The 17,076-nt window shown below is 34.1% G+C and overlaps 1 protein-coding gene across 5 annotated transcripts in view; it reads left to right on the top strand.

Annotated features, from left to right (window-relative positions):
* Nucleotides 1–17,076, top strand: part of LOC135843516 (homeobox protein Hox-A7-like) — a 203,269-nt gene that overhangs the window by 105,860 nt on the left and 80,333 nt on the right. For 4 of the 5 annotated variants that reach the window (XR_010558330.1, XR_010558329.1, XR_010558331.1 and 1 more), the window contains exon 2: nucleotides 1,778–1,887. The gene's annotated coding sequence lies outside the window, so the exon portion shown is untranslated. Of the gene's footprint in view, nucleotides 1–1,777; nucleotides 1,888–2,222; nucleotides 2,303–17,076 lie in introns of those variants that run through there. The other variant, XR_010558333.1, reaches the window with a different exon arrangement.

Here is a 17,076-nt window from a genome sequence, read left to right on the forward strand (position 1 = left end):
TTTTTTTGAAATAACAAAACTACCTACGTGTAGGTAGGACTTATAATTTTATACTTTTCAATTATTTTTTTTCAATTTTGAGGGGCTGTATAGAGAGGGCTCCATCATATTTTCTCGAGAGGGGGAGCGAGGAACGTTTTTTCTTAGAAATATGGTTATTTCTAAATAATATGCATTTTGGCCAGAAATGAAAAAAAAAAAATTAAAAAGTTTACAGACTTCAATTTTGAATTTTTTTACATTTCTGAGTGGCTTTACACAAAGAGGACCAACACTATTTGGGAGGACTGAAGAAAAATTCGGACTCAGATGTGGGAAATATTTAAAAAAAAAAAACAACAACAATTTTGATTTAATATATTTTTTAAAATTTTTTTTTCTCAATTTGTGGGGCATTATTAGAGGGGCACTTAAATAGTTTGAAGGACCACAGAGAAAGCTTATTCTTATAGAAGAATTCAGAGGAAGAAATGAAAAATTTAGTTAAAGGATAATTTTAATTTTTTTTTCAAACTTACCATCAGAATCGAGGCTTCCCAGCATAACTTGATTTTATTCGTGAGTTGATGGCCTTCAGGAATTGTTTCCCATGAAAAGCAACAACTTGAGTGAGGTGGAATCAAAAAAATATTTATCTAACTAGATACTTAAGTATTTATTTACAATTCAGGTCTGCTTTGAATTCAAATTTTTCAAAAATACTGACCTTAAAAGAATAAACTGGGCAAAAAACGATGAAAAACACATTTTTGTACGTTTTGAATTATTTTCTAATGTGTTGTTCCAACTTTTAAGCTTTATGTTGTTCCATTAGGGTACAGCTTACTTCTTTAAAATTGCAAGTCATGACTTCCCTCTCGTTTTTTTCTATTTTTCAATATTTTCGACTCTCCCTGCTTCCTTAAAAAAAAAAAAAACTCTATAAATACGAAATTGAAAAAAAAAAAAATTTTGAAACAGACCTTCTAAAGGTGAAAAAAAATTGAACTTCGAGCAAATCATTACTCAAGGTAGAGTAGAGTATCGACTCAAAAAAAACTTCAGAGATGGTTCGGCAATAAAATTGACCGTTTGTGTGAGTTTCGTCCAATTTAATGAGAGTTCAGATTCAACCATTTACTCATGAAGGCTCATTTTTGAAAAACTGTGCACATTTTGCTCAGATCACAATATTCGCATTCAATTTTCGATCTCTATATAAACTTGCACCTTTCCTTTGAATTCACAACCATTTTATCTCCGCGCGTAATCTGGTAGATATGCCATTTCATGGCACGTGAGACAGGCTATATAATCCAAAAACCTCACACATTCGAATTACAATGTAATAAAAATACGTACATCTGTGATTTAAACCGACAATACTTGCCAACGTAATTAATTCAAACAGACGTACCTACCATAAAAACAGAAGAATGGAAAAAAAGGAAAACCATTGCCTAAATTTAGCTCATTAAAATGAATTATGCATCAACGAACACTTTCAAAGTCGTGTTTAAAGTCACATAATTCATATTAATTAAAATTAAATCGAAATTTTAAACTAATTACGATTATAATAAGGCCGGATATAGGCTCAGCACGGCGAGAGTATACCAAACGTTTATTGAAAAATGACAAAAAATACTGAGAAAGAACCGGTTGGCGAGATGCAACCATAAATACCGGTTGATGACTTCTGTCTCGCTCTCACACAGAAATAATTAAGAAAAAATTAATTTTTCGGTTATTAGTTAATTAAAAAGTATACCTAATACGAATGTTGTATATTTTCCAGGAGCTCAGACACTCGAACGATTTATTCCACGATAGTCCGGTAACTTACGTGGATTCGTCGAGGAATTTTCGCCTCATCTAATTCGCATCACATACCACACAACATATACGGTAAGTATCGTACCTAATACTTAGCTAATGATACTCACCTGGAAATAGACATTATATGAAAAGAAGTTGAAAAAAAAAACGCCACATGTCATTGACTCTTCAGGTAACTTGGTTACTTCCTGAAACATAAAAGAAAAGGAACAATATGTTCAAAGGTGGGCTATTTTTTTCAATACCTATTCAGGTGATCGTGGGAGCGAGCTAAGAATGAATACATTTGCATAATTGATTTTACAAAAGACTTTTTGTATATATTTGATCTCATATGGACCATCGATGACCATGGCCCAGGTAAGAAGAGTTCTTTTTCAACGACTGCAGTCTACTTCCTGGTATAGAATTCGGTCAAACGTTTTAGTTCGCGAAATGTTCGTTAGACTTGGGTGTTTTTTTTTCACTCTAAAAGCAATTCTGAGTAAGTAACTTGAAATATTACGACCTTGGCGAGTAGATGTGGACGGTGGCGTTATGAGGTGAAAAATAATTTCATAATTGAAAACACAGACTGGCTTTTACACGAATAATGTATTGTCTAGCCAGCAATAATTTTTCATTAAGGGTTGAAAAGCTCGCGCGAAGATTTACGCATGCATATTGTGGTGTAAAAAGCATACCGGGTACTGTCGTTCTAACTCAACTTATCTGTCGTTATCAATCCTCCTATACACTCTATTTTGCTTTTCTCGTATATTCGTATGTTACGTTTGTGTGCGTATTATTTAAAAACATCGTGTCTCTCATCTACACACATATGCAACCACCCGCGTAATGATAAATGTACGTAGATATGTTACCCACAGAACAGGGTGTCATAGGCTTAAGTACTGTTAGAAGGGAATATCGTACCGTAAACAAATGATAGCAGTAATAATAACATAAACGGAACGTCTAAACAAATTCCTCTCTACTGTCTGACAAAACGGTTTTAAAATTTATCGAACGTTTCTTCTTAGGTTTTTGTCAAAAAAAAAAAACAACACAATGCTGGTATCCAAGAATCGTGATCGACTGGGATTAAATTTTGTGAACATGATTAGGTGCCATTTTTATAGATATAAATGGGTACCTACCCATCTACGTCTATTCATTTTTACGATAGAAAGTTAATATTTCTATACAGAAATTTAATAATTGAATTTGGACAGCTAAAATTTACTCAGCACCTTAATTTCAACGTGCTGAATTGATTGGAAACGGTTTCGAGCCATTCTGTGGAGCCCCAGCCGCTTTTTGGAAATTTTTATTTTCGAAAAAACACCCGAAAATTATGTCAAAAATCCAAATTTAACTTTAACTTGAATAACTAACGTGCTGAAGTTAATTTAGACGGTTTGTATGGCATTTTTTGAAAATCTGGAATTTCCAAAGTATAGCTAGAGGCTTCAGAACGGCTTGAAACCATCTTCAATCGATCATAAGACGTTGAAATGGGCGTATAAAGCAAACTTTTAATCTTTTCAACTTCATTGGGTAAAATTTTACGAAAATTTCATCTTTCAATATTTACTGGAGGCTCCAGAACTGCAACTGCTCAGAATGGTTTCGAAACTGTTTTAAATCGATTTGAAGAATCGAAAATAGAGTGCGTACCTTTCAGATTAATTCTATACGTCAATTTTTAATTTTTTTGCATTTTTGGGTCTTTAATTTTTAAAAATTCACCAAAAATCGAAAAATGCACTTTTGCTCCAGAAATTTTAGCTGGTGTTACGTTTCGTGCATGAAATAGGAAAATATCCCACTCATGATTGGCCATCAACTTACCTAGAAAAATAATACAGTTCATTCATAATAGAAATTTCCAGCATCAATATTGCAGTCCATGCATACCTATAACCAAAATAAAAATTTTCATCATTTTCCTCCCTCTCATCATCCCTCTTAACACACCCAAATCCTTCATCAAACGATTAAATATTTATAAACAAATTAAACTCAGCTTATAGTCAATGTATCAAAAATTCAGAATCTCGTTCAATTCAAAACCCATCATAGCCCATTACATTACCCAGCTCTTTTCTTTTCTCGTATTTTTATTTTTCTTCTGCAACATTAAACGTGAATTTTCCACCTTCGAAAAGCAAATATTGATTTATTAGCTATTGAAAACATGCTCGATGAGCATGCCACGTAATAAATGAACGTTTCTGAGAAGCAGGTATCCGCGATAGTGTTCCAAGTGTGTGTATATGTGTAGTGGTGATTCTCAAGTCGACTCGACTGACATCCAAATGAATAACGTGTGAATGTAAAAATGACGAATGTCGGGCCGAAGGAAAAATACAAATACGCATTCGAGTACTACAGAATTGGCTTACGGGATAACGGAATTGATCTTGTTGATGTGTGAAAAGTCACGAGATGATTGATAATGAACGTGAAGAAATCTCTATACGGTTAACATCTCCTTACCATAGGTGCTGTGAGTTGGGCTGAAAAAGGAAACGAGGAGAAGAAATTAAGAAAGGAGAGTTTTTACTCGAGTGAAAATTTAAAAGCTTGGTATCTCTGGTGAAAATTTACCTGAGTGACTGAAAATGTCAGGAACAGGGGAAGTGACATGTTTTATGGAGCCTTTGAGAAATTGTGCCTGATTAGGTTTTTATTTCATGATCAAATAAGCCTAATTAATGAACGAAAGTGTGGAAAAAAGTGGTACGACAGGTAATTTCCGGTAAATTATTGTAATTTCTGGAAAATTATGGGTAATTTCTGGTAAATTACGGGTAATTTCTGGTGAATTACAGGTAATTTTTGGTAAATTACGGGTAATTTTTGGTAAATTACCAGGAATTTTTGTTAAATTATTGGTAATTTTGTACAATTTCTTTTAGGTGTTTGTTTGGTAGTTATTAGTGTTTTTTAACTAAATTGATGCCAATTTCTGGTAAATTACAGGAATTTTTGTTAAATTATGAGTAATTTTACGGGTACTTTCTGGTAAATTGAATTAGAGGTAATTTTTGGTAAATTATGGGTATTTTCTGGTAAATTACAGGTAACTTCTGGTAAATTACAGGTAACTTCTGGTAAATTACAGGTAACTTCTGGTAAATTACAGGTAACTTCTGGTAAATTACATGTAATTTTTGGTAAATTGCGGGTAATTTCTGATAAATTACCGGTAATTTTTGGTAAATTACCGGTAATTTCCTGGTTAATTACTGGTAATTTCATGGTTAATTACAGGTAATTTCCTGGTAAATTACAGGTATTTTCCTGGTAAATTACAAATAGTTTCTGGTAAATTACGGGTAATTTTTGGTAAATTACAGGTAATTTTTGGTAAATTACCAGTAATTTTTGTTAAATTATTGGGAATTTTTTACGATTTCTTTTTGGTGTTTGTTTGGTAGTTATTAGTTTTTTTCAACTGAATTGATGCCAATTTCTGGTAAATTACGGGAATTTTTGTTAAATTGTGGGTAATTTACAGGTAGTTTCTGGTAAATTGAATTAGAGGTAATTTTTGGTAAAATGGTAAATTATGAGTAATTTTTGGTAAAATGGTAAATTATGAGTAATTTTTGGTAATTTACTGGTAATTTTTGGTAAATTACTGGTAGTTTTTGGTAAATTACAGGTAATTACCTGGTAAATTACAGGCAATTTCTGGCAAATTACCGGTAACTTCTGGTAAAATTTGGTCAATTACTGGTAATTTTAATTAAAGGTTTAAGGAACTGATCACATTTTAAAGATTATTTTGTCTAACTTTTGAATCTTAGAGAGATTTATGACTTGAGCTCTGAACATGTCAATTTTTTCAATTCCATAATTACCTACTTTCGAGTATCTGCAAAAAATATCCATGACCATGATTTCAACATTTCTTTCATAGGTAACTTTCACATCAATTTTTCTTCTAACCCCCTCACCCCCACCGTCCACGGTATAAGATATTTATACACATGCCCCGTATATGCCTCAAAGAATTTTTTTCCTTTTTTTGAGCTTCGAATTCCAAGCTGAATTTCGCCCTTGCATTTGCATTTTGTCACCCCTCCACCCCATTTAATCCATACTTTGTAAGATTACAATAGCATGGGCTATTTTCTCGTGAAAACCGAGCTAAAAAAACAAATAAACATAACACGTAGTCGTTTAAAAAATTATCGTCACTGTTTTTAACCTCGCGCAACAACAAAATATGGCAAATTACATCGCCGAAAATAGGTGAATAAAAATACACGCCGGCTCATCCATCATCGGTGGTAACACAAGCTGTACATAAAATTAATATTTGATCCGACGCATACGTCAGCTATTAGAATGATTTTCATATCGTATGTATAAACTTATTGCACGTATTACATATACGTAGTACAATACAGTGTAGCAAAAGCAAAAGCTCTGGGCGGGCCGCAACGCTGAAAGTTTCCATTGCAAATGCGACTAGCGAGTCTGAGGGGTTTTGGGGGGTTTGGGTTATACGCCGGCACACTTTCCATTTCGACGCAAAATTCCATTAGACGCCACCGCACTGTTTTTTGACAAAGAGGGTGCCACGTACACACGTTATTTCACTGGCGCGGCCTACGAACCGTGACATGTCAAAATGGACAAATAATAACTACTCATTTATTTTGGTAAATCTTTCACTCTGTTTAATATTTCTGCTGTATATGTTTTCGTCTCTTTTCAACTTTCTCCTTTATTACCTCACTTTGTCGTTTGTGTTTGTCGAGTCTTTTTCCATCGGTTTCCACGCTGTATTCGGGTATACCCTGCTTGGCGTTTTGTCTTCTCTCTTGTGTGTCTGTATGTGTGACTGGTACTGGCGTACCCTGTATAGTATCGCATTTCCCTATGTATAAGCATATTTCCAGGCTATATAGTGTACAATGTAGCTTATACCTTACCTACTCTTTGGTAAAAAAATTAGCCCGATTGAATAATGTCCAACGGTAAATTATAATCGTACTTTCAACACCACGTTGTTCATTTTCTACAGAAGCAGCGAAGAGCACACGCAACGATAGACGAGGGAGAAAAATATATGGCACGTTCGAGAGCTCACTCGACTATACAACTATCTCGGCCCAAATTCCATCATAACCTATATCCATTTGTCAAGCGAAGGGAAAAAATCGGCAATGTATGAAAAATGAATACTCGATTAAAACAATCGAACATATTTCATCAAAATCCGCGCACCTTACGTCCATTCATTCCCTGGGCGCAGTTTGAATTCCATATACGATTAATAAATGACCGCACGTCTACTCGTTTCTCTTCATTTGAATTGAATTACTTCTCGATAAAGAGATCTCTTAGGTAAGCTTTTTTCCTCTTTTTCTCTCTCTTTCACTGTCTCTTGGACGAGAATTGGCAGTTGCCATAGAAGTGTGCTTGTGTGTAATTAACGTAAATGTAGCCGAAGATACAGAAACACAAATGGATTAAGCTGTCTCTATGTAAGTACAAGGTTGTTAATAAACGTGTCAATTGAAGAGGAAGTCGTTAAATACGTGTATATGACTTAGTTTATGTTTAAAGCCTCGTTAACCGACAATTACTGTTACACTGTGCGTTCATTTTAATTAACCGAAAGGTTAAGCCTATACCGAATCTGTGATTGCAACGAATTTACCGCATTTTGTCGCAGTACGTAGTCTAACAAAACCAGTGTCAATTAAACATGCCGAATTGAAAATTTTACCAGTTAAGATGTTTTTGGTATACGGAAATGCAACGAAATGGAGTAAAAATGGGGGGAGGGGGGACAAGTAGGCGTATAGACAGAAATCTTAAAAATCGATAAGCTTAAAATAGCTAATTACATACATTACCTGATTTTAAGTTCAAAATACTTTAACGTACTTACTCAAAAAATACATATCTATTATTTTTACCGAAACTTCATCTAGTGAATAATCTGGTGTGGTCTGTCAATCAAGACCAGGTTTTCAGCCTATACTGACTTGTCTGTCTGGCCTCTTGAAGCCATTAACCTGTATATCTGAACTCTCAAGGTCACTGACCTACCTGTCGAGTCCCCCAACGTCGTCTGTGTGTCTGTCTGTCCGGCCTCTCAAGGTCATTGATCCAACTACCCGGCATCCAAGAGTCGCATAACCTATTCGTTTACCTGTCCAATTTCTTAAGGTCATTGACCCGTCTGATCTGTACTCTCAAAGTCACTGATCTATCTGTTTATCCTCCCAAGAATGTCTGTCTGTCCTCTTAAGGCCATTGACATGTCAATATGACCTCTCAAGGTCGTCTGTCTGCCTGTCTGGACTCGTAAGGTCATTGACTCGTCTGTATAGCCTCTTGAGCTCACTGACCTACCTGTATAGCCTCTCAGAAATTCAGTAATTTTGTATCAAGTTCATATAAATCAGGCTTGGTATCTAAAAAATCCTTTTCAATATAAGTAAACATTTCAAAGATAATTTTTTTCTGAATTTTTAAGAGTTAGAGAGAGTTTTCAAAAGGGTGTGATAAAATTTTTGGACTGACCCAACCCCCCCCCCCCAAACCACAATCCTAGACCACTTTTAGAGTTCTCTACTGAGCTGTTGAAAATTTGCAAATCGCTCATTTTTGGGTAATTTTGTGCTTTAAAAAGTCATTTGTGAACATTTTCTGAAATTTTTTTTGAAAAATAAATAATAAATAAATATTTTTTATTAATTAGCCCTTTGTGGAGCAATTTAAGAATACTTGACCAATTTTGACCAAATTTTGTGCATATGCTATTCAAAGGTACCAATTTCAGTAGGTATAGACTTTGAAAAAAAATCTAGGTCAATTTCTCACGAAGTTTGAGGGGGTGGTTACCCATCAAAACCACTGCATACTAGGTGTTGAAAAAAATACATATGGATACTTGAAAGTCATAAGTTAATGAACTTTGAAATGAAAAGAAAGCGTTAAAAACGAAGAAGTAACGATAAAAAACGATAAAAGAAACTATAAAAAATGTTAAAAACCAAGAAAAAACAATAAAAAACATTAAAAAAACTGTAAAAAATGTTGAAAAAAATGATAGAAAATTTTAAAAACTAAGAAGAAACGATAGAAAATGTTGAAAGAAACGATAAAAAACATTGAAAACTAACAAGAAACAATGAAAAAAATTCAAAAAAACTATTAAAATTGTTAAAAGAAACAACAAAAAATGACAAAAACTATTAAGAAACGATAAGAAACGTTGAAATGAATGATAAAAAACATTAAAAACTAAAAAGAAACCATAAAAACATTAAAAACTCGAAAGAAAAAAACATGATAGTAGGTATCCTTTTGACACTACTGGCGCAGTGGTTTCATACTGTGACTCATGTAAAACTTCTCAGTAAACAAAATGTAATCACCTATTTGTTCTAAATTTTACTTTAATTGCTTCTTAATATCATAAAGTTGATGAAAATAGGTACTTAGCGCACTCTAGTGGATGGTTCAGAGGTGGTTTTGATGTGAAATCATGTCTAGCAAACCAGTAAAAAAATAAAAAGTAGGTGGTTTCACTGTGATACAACCTACCACTGCGCAACAAATGGGTAAACATTTCAAAGATAATTTTTTTCTGAATTTTTAAGAGTTAGAGAGAGTTTTCAAAAGGGTGTGATAAAATTTTTGGACTGACCCAACCCCCCCCCCCCCCAAACCACAATCCTAGACCACTTTTAGAGTTCTCTACTGAGCTGTTGAAAATTTGCAAATCGCTCATTTTTGGGTAATTTTGTGCTTTAAAAAGTCATTTGTGAACATTTTCTGAATTTTTTTTGAAAAATAAATAATAAATAAATATTTTTTATTAATTAGGTACATACCTGTGCCAAAACATTGAAAAATGCCATTTCTGAAACTGGGAAACGATTTTAGAATGCAGTGTTACCAATTTTCGGTCATTATTTCCAATTCCAAAAAAATCAAGAAGATGACCAAGGTTATTTTAAAATTGGCAATTAACGGCCGAAAAATTGACACCATTGCATTCCAAAACATCCTGTTCCCTGTCACTTTTTTACATCCCAAAGCAAATAGTTACAATTACATACAAAGCTTTCAAGGTCAAAATCTAGAATAACCACAACCATTCTATTCCCAATTCACATTTTTCGACGACGAGAAAAGAATAGCCAGATATTTAAAACGCTAATTAGTAATTTCACAAAAGAACACACCATCTTGGAGGTTGCCTTTTTCAACTCAATGTTGATTTTTAATTCGTCGATTAAATAAAATTGAAAATGTACCCTTTAAAAAGGAACATTTTACGAAATGACTGACATTAGGTTAGACTGCTATGCAATAAGTCAACGTTATAAGACGGCGTTTTATTATAAAGGAAGGGGCTCGGTAAACTCGCGTATTCACAGTGTACCGAGATTTTCATACTTTTAAAAAGACGCTTTTGTAATTTTTCTTCATAACTGTTAGCAATTAGATTCTTACGCGGAGTTGCAAAAATAAAAAAAATATATAGGTATAAAAAACTACGATTATTTATTCCGAGCAAGGGTGGCTTTTTTTCTCTGACCTACGTACGTCTAAGTTATGAAAAAAGGAAGAAGAAATAATGAAAGTGTAATTTTTCAACGTTAAAGATTAACTTATTTTGGGGGTTTCTTGTACACGTTGCTGTGGCTTTTATTTGAAAATATTTTTAGTTTCGCACTTAACGCTTCTTTTTTCTCTCTTAGGCTTACTAGGTACAACTTTGGCAAAAAAATAACGTTTAACAGACGACAATGTATTAATAAAAATTTTCACTTCATTATTATTTTTATTAATTTATGCGTTGTGGTAACTTTACGTTGAAGGTGATTCATTCTACGGACGAGAGAAAGAGATGGATAGGGTACGGATTATAGAATGAGTCGAGGTGCAGATTTAATTGCAAAAGTCAGCCGAAGAAGCAGATGTTGGAGAGGGTCTATGGGGGATTTTGGTTCAAGAATCGAAATATTTTGTATAAGATATTCAAAATCGTGTTTTTTTTTAAGAGCTGTAGCTTCCTGTGTTCTCAAATTTTTATACAGTTTTCATATACGAAAAAACAAAGTAAAAATAGCACAATGTGTCATTTATTTTTCAAACCAAAATTTAAAATTTAAATTTTACAAGACTTGTAATTGGAAGTTTTCATTTCCCCTTCCCGTATAACTTACCCTCGAAGCTTTTCAACTTCAGCGTTGGAAATTCACGAAAGAGTAGCTAATTAAAAAATATTCACTCAAACTACAAAAACTCGTAGAATTATTCCGAAAGAGTAAAGTTCTCGTCTGATTTGCTTCCTCTGTTCCAAACTATACGAGACGAGTAGAAAAAAAAACAACTATAGTACCTAAGCTAGAGATTTTCATTCTTTTTTTTTACCATCGTACCACTAAAAGTTTTTTCATTTTAAAGCGTTTTTTTTTTCAAAGTTCTCCGGAGATTTTGCGGACATTGATTGATTTTAAGAACAAATGACATTTTGAACAATCGCAAGTAAAGTTTTTCCATTTGGAAAAGTTAGCGGAGCGTTTATTGGACTCGCGAAAGCGTGTTTATTATACAGACCTTTTAAAAAAGGGTAAACGATTTTGACACTTTTTCAAAAACGAAGAACCATACGAGTCTCTGTCACTGTCCATCGAGATGGATTTTTACTGAAAAAGTTTCACGAACAGCAGATGTAGATCTTAATAACGCTGGTAATTTTTTAATTTGCTGGATATCAATGAATAAAGTTTTCAAGGGAAAGAATTTCGGATACGATACGGAAATTTGATGACGTGAAAATCAAAATATAGACCTTTTTGAGGGCACTGAGTTCAAATAATATCTCTTTTAATAGAAAATCAGGAAATAATACTCGTCTGTACCCCTTCAATAAGGGTATATAAACAAGCCATTTCAATTGCTCGTAACTTGATGAATTCAGGCAGTTGGGATAATGGACTTGAAAGTTGGATTTTTCGCAAACCTTTATCAAAAATTAGGCTGTGGTTTCAATAATGAGACAGATAGAGATTTCAATATCCTAATGTATCGCACAAGTGCCCAAATAAGATTCGATCAGAACCTCCCCGAGGCAGACTAAATAAACTAAGGAATTTTCCGATGATTTATTACAAATAGAAGTTACCCTCGAAGTGAGAAAAAATACCCAAAGCTTATAGAGAATCTCGTATGTGAGTTTACAAACATGGATGGCGTTCTCCCTTCGACTCGTAAGTATACGCATGATAATGGTAAAATCACGTATATTAAATTGGCGGCGTACCGAGAGCAGAGAGAGCGAGAAACAACCCTTATTTAAAAACTCACCCCCCTAGGAGAGGAAAAAATACACCCACAAGTTCGCAATTAATAAAAGCGAAAAAAACGCTTACTATGCACTGCGATTCAATCCAGAGGGAGACTGGAATAGGTGAAGGGGGAGGTGGTTCACCTTGCGAAACCTGTGCGTTTGTAATTACGCGTAAACTTACGGTACATTGAGAATGTGCGATGGTAAAAAGCTGGTGTAATTTTTCATCGTCATACGCAATGGCTTCCAGAAAGGTCGTTTTTATTTTAAAGTCAATTTCTCAACTGACGTACGATGAGAGGGAAAAGGAGGCAGAGAGGGCCTCCTCGGCAAGTTTTCAACCTCTGAGAAGACGGTGTGGTGCTTGCGGAGGGAACGGAGGAATGGATCCAGAGTATAAAAAAAAAGCGCTGCATTGAAAAACTAGGGTATAAGATAAAGACGAAAAAGCGATTTGTTAGTGACGGAAATACCGTCGCACAAAGTTACAGCCCTCGGTTTTTCACAATACTGCATACAAAATAGCGCGCGGCCCGGACGGCGAACGCGGTACGCGGGTACGAGGAGCCGTACCGAGCAGCCACGAAAAAAATATACACAAAGATCGGAGGAGATGCGTGATTTCGGTTTCAGCATGGCCGAAGTCTGTGAAACAAACTTGTCAGTGACAGAAAAGCACGTCACATTGACATGACCCACCCTTAATGACATATACTCGGGTATCCCTTTTTATCTGCTCCCGCCAGCCCGCGCGTACTCCCTAAACCCTTCGCTTCGTGTCGCTCTGGTCTGACAAATGATCTTTATGCCTGGCAGCCAAAGCATGACCGATTTCAGCCTCTCGCTGGCCCGATTCTAGAAGCCATTTTTATCAGCTGTCATTTTTCATAGTGTACTTTCGTGTTATCCGATATACACCCCCGGATATAATTCAAAATTTACCAATACCTGGCAAGTTTGTTTACTTTACATGAATATTGTTTACTTATAAGCAACACTTGAGCGTTTTGTCAACCATTTTTTTCCAGATTCTATACGTAGGTACTTTTTTCCCCCATATAGTATCCCATGAATGATCCTTAGGTACATTTTGTAGTTGATATTATCATTTTGTTTTCTCTGATTGTACTTGACTTATAGGTTGATGTATCTTTAACAAGTAAAAAATCAATTTATTGAGACATTTGAACAAGAAATCATTTAGCATAAGTACCAGTGATTTTTAAATTCACGAATATTGAAAATTTTAAAGCACTGAGATATTCGGTTTTGAACCCTATGTCTGATGAATTTTTGGAAAAGCTTGTTTCACAGCCAGCATAGCCAAAATTTCAGAATATTTCCCAAGTTAAAATTTGGCCATCCCCCCCCCCCGAAAAAATCAAAACATTGAAAATTCGTTGAATTAAAATATGTAATAAGGTGAAATTTGATTCATAGTCCATATTTAACCTCCTGAGTCGACTACTGGAACCTACAATAGATATTATTTAGAATTTTCAATTTTTAAAATTTCTTTCAAGACTTTCATAAGTAGGTAATTTTTAACAAAAAATTAAAATTTCAACTAACGAAGCACCCATGAATCATGGAGGCTTCGTAGATGATTTTCATCAAAAAAACAAAATTTCAACCTCCGAAGCACCCATGAATCATAGAGACTTCGTAAATGATTTTCAATAAGAAATCAAAATTTCAACCTCCGAAGCACCCATGAATCATAGAGACTTCGTAAATGATTTTCAACAATAAATTGAAATTTCAACCTACGAAGCACCCATGAATAATGGAGGCTTCGTAGGTGATTTTCAACAAGAAATCAAAATTTTAACCTTCGAAGCACCCATGAATCAAAGAGACTTTGTAAGTGATTTTCAACAAGAAATTGAAATTTCAACCTACGAAGCACTCACAAATCATGGAGACTTTGTAAGAGGTTTTCACAAAAAATTGAAATTTCAACCTTCAAAGCACCCATAAATCATGGAGGCTTCGTAGGTGATTTTCAACAAGAAATCAAAATTTTAACCTTCGAAGCACCCACAAATCATGGAGGCTTCGTAGGTGATTTTCAACATGAAATCAAAATTTCAACCTACGAAACACCCATGAACCATGGAGACTTTGTATGCGATTTTTAACAAAAAAATTGAAATTTCTACTTGCTAAGCACCCATGATTCGGAAGCTTCGTTGGTGACTTTGAACTAATAACAATTAAAATTTCAACCTCCGAAGCATCCATGAATCATGAAGACTTCGTAGGTGATTTCAACAAAAAATTAAATTTTAACCTACGAATCACCCATAAATCATGGAGGTTTCATAGATGATTTTTAACCAAAAAAAAATCAAAATTTCAAACTCCGAAGCACCCAGAATCATAGAGACTTCGTAGGTGATTTTCAACAAACAATTAAAATTTCAACCTACGAAGCACCTATGAATCATGGAGACTTTGTAGGTGATTTCAACAAAAAAATTAAATTTCAACCTACGAATCACCCATAAATCATGGAGGCTTCATAGGTGATTTTTAACAACAAAAAAAATCAAAATTTCAACTAACGAAGCACCCATGAATTATAGAGACTTCGTAAATGGTTTTAACAAAAAATTGAAATTTCAACCTACGAAGCGCACCTATGAATGGCTTCATAGGTGATTTTTAACAACAAAAAAAAATCAAAATTTCAACCTATACGAAGCACCTATGAATCATGGAGGCTTCGTAGGTGATTTTCAACAAAAAAATTGAAATTTCAACCTACGAAGCACCTATGAATCATGGAGGCTTCGTAGGTGATTTTCAACAAAAAAAAATATAAATTTTAACCTCAAAGGCACCCATGAATTATAGAGACTTCGTAGGTGATTTTCAACCAAAAAAAATCAAAATTTCAACCTACAAAGTCTCTTTGAAAAAGTTAATTTTCCAAAAAAGGAAAGTAAAGTAAACAACCAACTATATCTGCCTTTATTTTTGTTTTGATAAATAATCCTTTTTCATAGAAAATAAAATAGGTAAGGTTGACAATGAAATTTTTGATGACTTCACAATTGATTAAGCCATATAAAATTTTGGTTGCGAAGTTTTGAAACGTGTTTTTTCCAGAAATACAACTTTTTTAAAATTGAAAACAAACGCTTCCAAGTAGTTACCTTTTAAAAAAAATTGAAAAACCTGCAGTTTTTCCGCTTTAGTTTTTACTGAACCTGCATTGAAAAAAATGACCGGTTCCAAAAGATACCTATATACTCGTAGTTGAAACCCAAGACGACATTTAGGGTTTTGAGCGGTTGAAAATTTTCAAATCTCTTATTTTTGGGTAAATTCGTGTTTTGAAAAATATTTTTTTCTAGAAAAATTACACTTCAACTATGCCAAAACATCGAAGGATATCATTCCTAAAATTGAGGGAATGTTTTGAAATTCAAAGGGTAGGTACACTAATTTTTTTGGTCATTGTTGCCAATCATCTCTCTCCCCTTCTTTCGAAAAAAAAAAGAAATATGAAACAAAAATGAATAATGTTTTCAAATATTTTCAAATCAAAATGATAACTGATCCAAAAATATGATACATGCACATTTTCTCAACCGCCCATTGCAGTATGACCCGTAAGGTGGTTTTGCATTTTGATGATAAATGGCCTAAGGTAGTGGAAATGAGTAATTTTCGCCAAAACGGCTTGAGGACCTGCAAAAACGAAAAAACCACGATTTTTTTTCTCGAAAATACCTTTTTTTTTTTTTTGAAATCTCTCATCTCCTCTCCAGGATTACCTCCGGCCCTAAAAATTTCCTAGGTGGCTCTCAACTCAAAATAAAAGGCCTCTATCAATTTCTACAAAATCCTTTGACTTTTTTCACGAACCACTCTTCTGCAATTAAGGTAAATATGCATTATGATTGAGTACATTACATTGCAGCAGAGGTAAGAGCACTTTATTCGATACCACGTGTACAACCTCACACAATGTTACAGTCTGAAAATCCGCCTAAATTAATCAATTTCCCTTATTATTTAATCAATTAATAATATTTGACGTTTACGGATATGGCTGCGACTATGTCCATGCTCCTTTACCGCACAATTCTCTCGATAACTTGTAAATTCATTAAATACTGAAGCGAAAACGCGCGGTATGCGCATAATATCGTCGCTTGTACAAACACACCGAAATACTCGCCGCTCGTGCTACGACGATTAATTTATACTCGACTATGTGAAGGGTACTAACTACCCTGAAATTTGTGTACATTCACTTCTTGCAAAGGAAATATTATGTACTCTGGTGGTGCTAATGGCGTTCAAAATTCTCCGACTACAGTGAATCAATTTTGATCTGGGTTTCAACTTTGCAACCAGTTAATGACACCGCCATGAACAGATCCATTCTAAACATTACTTACTTAAATAGATACCTTCTATAATTTTATACTAAAAAAAAAATATGAATAAGTATTGAATAGTTCAATTATTTATTCATAGCCTATAAGTTCCATTAGTAAATAATCTCAGCACATATTTCGTAATATACATATTTTCAAATCTCAATCAACTATACAAACACTCAATTTCTAACATTTCTATGAACTAGAAAATAACTCCGAAAATCATGTCTGATAGACAAATAGGTCTAATTTTCTTCAATGAGTAACGTTATATAAAATGAAGGAAATCACTACATACACCCGAAGTTGTGTCGTATTTGATTGAATCCATTTCAGATAATTCATCATTTCGCTCCCTCGTTCACTCGAAGAAGTCGGAACTGTATGTAATTCGTTATGCGACGCACACGAGCCTGACTGCCTGAGCCTCCCACATCGTCGTATATACCGAATTCTCGATTGTGTAGTAAAATTTTTCCCTTCTTTATATAAACAGTTTTCAAGTCTCGAGTAGGAGTGTAAAATTGTCGAGGATTTACTCGA

Source organism: Planococcus citri, chromosome 4 (assembly GCF_950023065.1).
Source record: "Planococcus citri chromosome 4, ihPlaCitr1.1, whole genome shotgun sequence".
NCBI classification, from domain to species: domain Eukaryota; kingdom Metazoa; phylum Arthropoda; class Insecta; order Hemiptera; family Pseudococcidae; genus Planococcus; species Planococcus citri.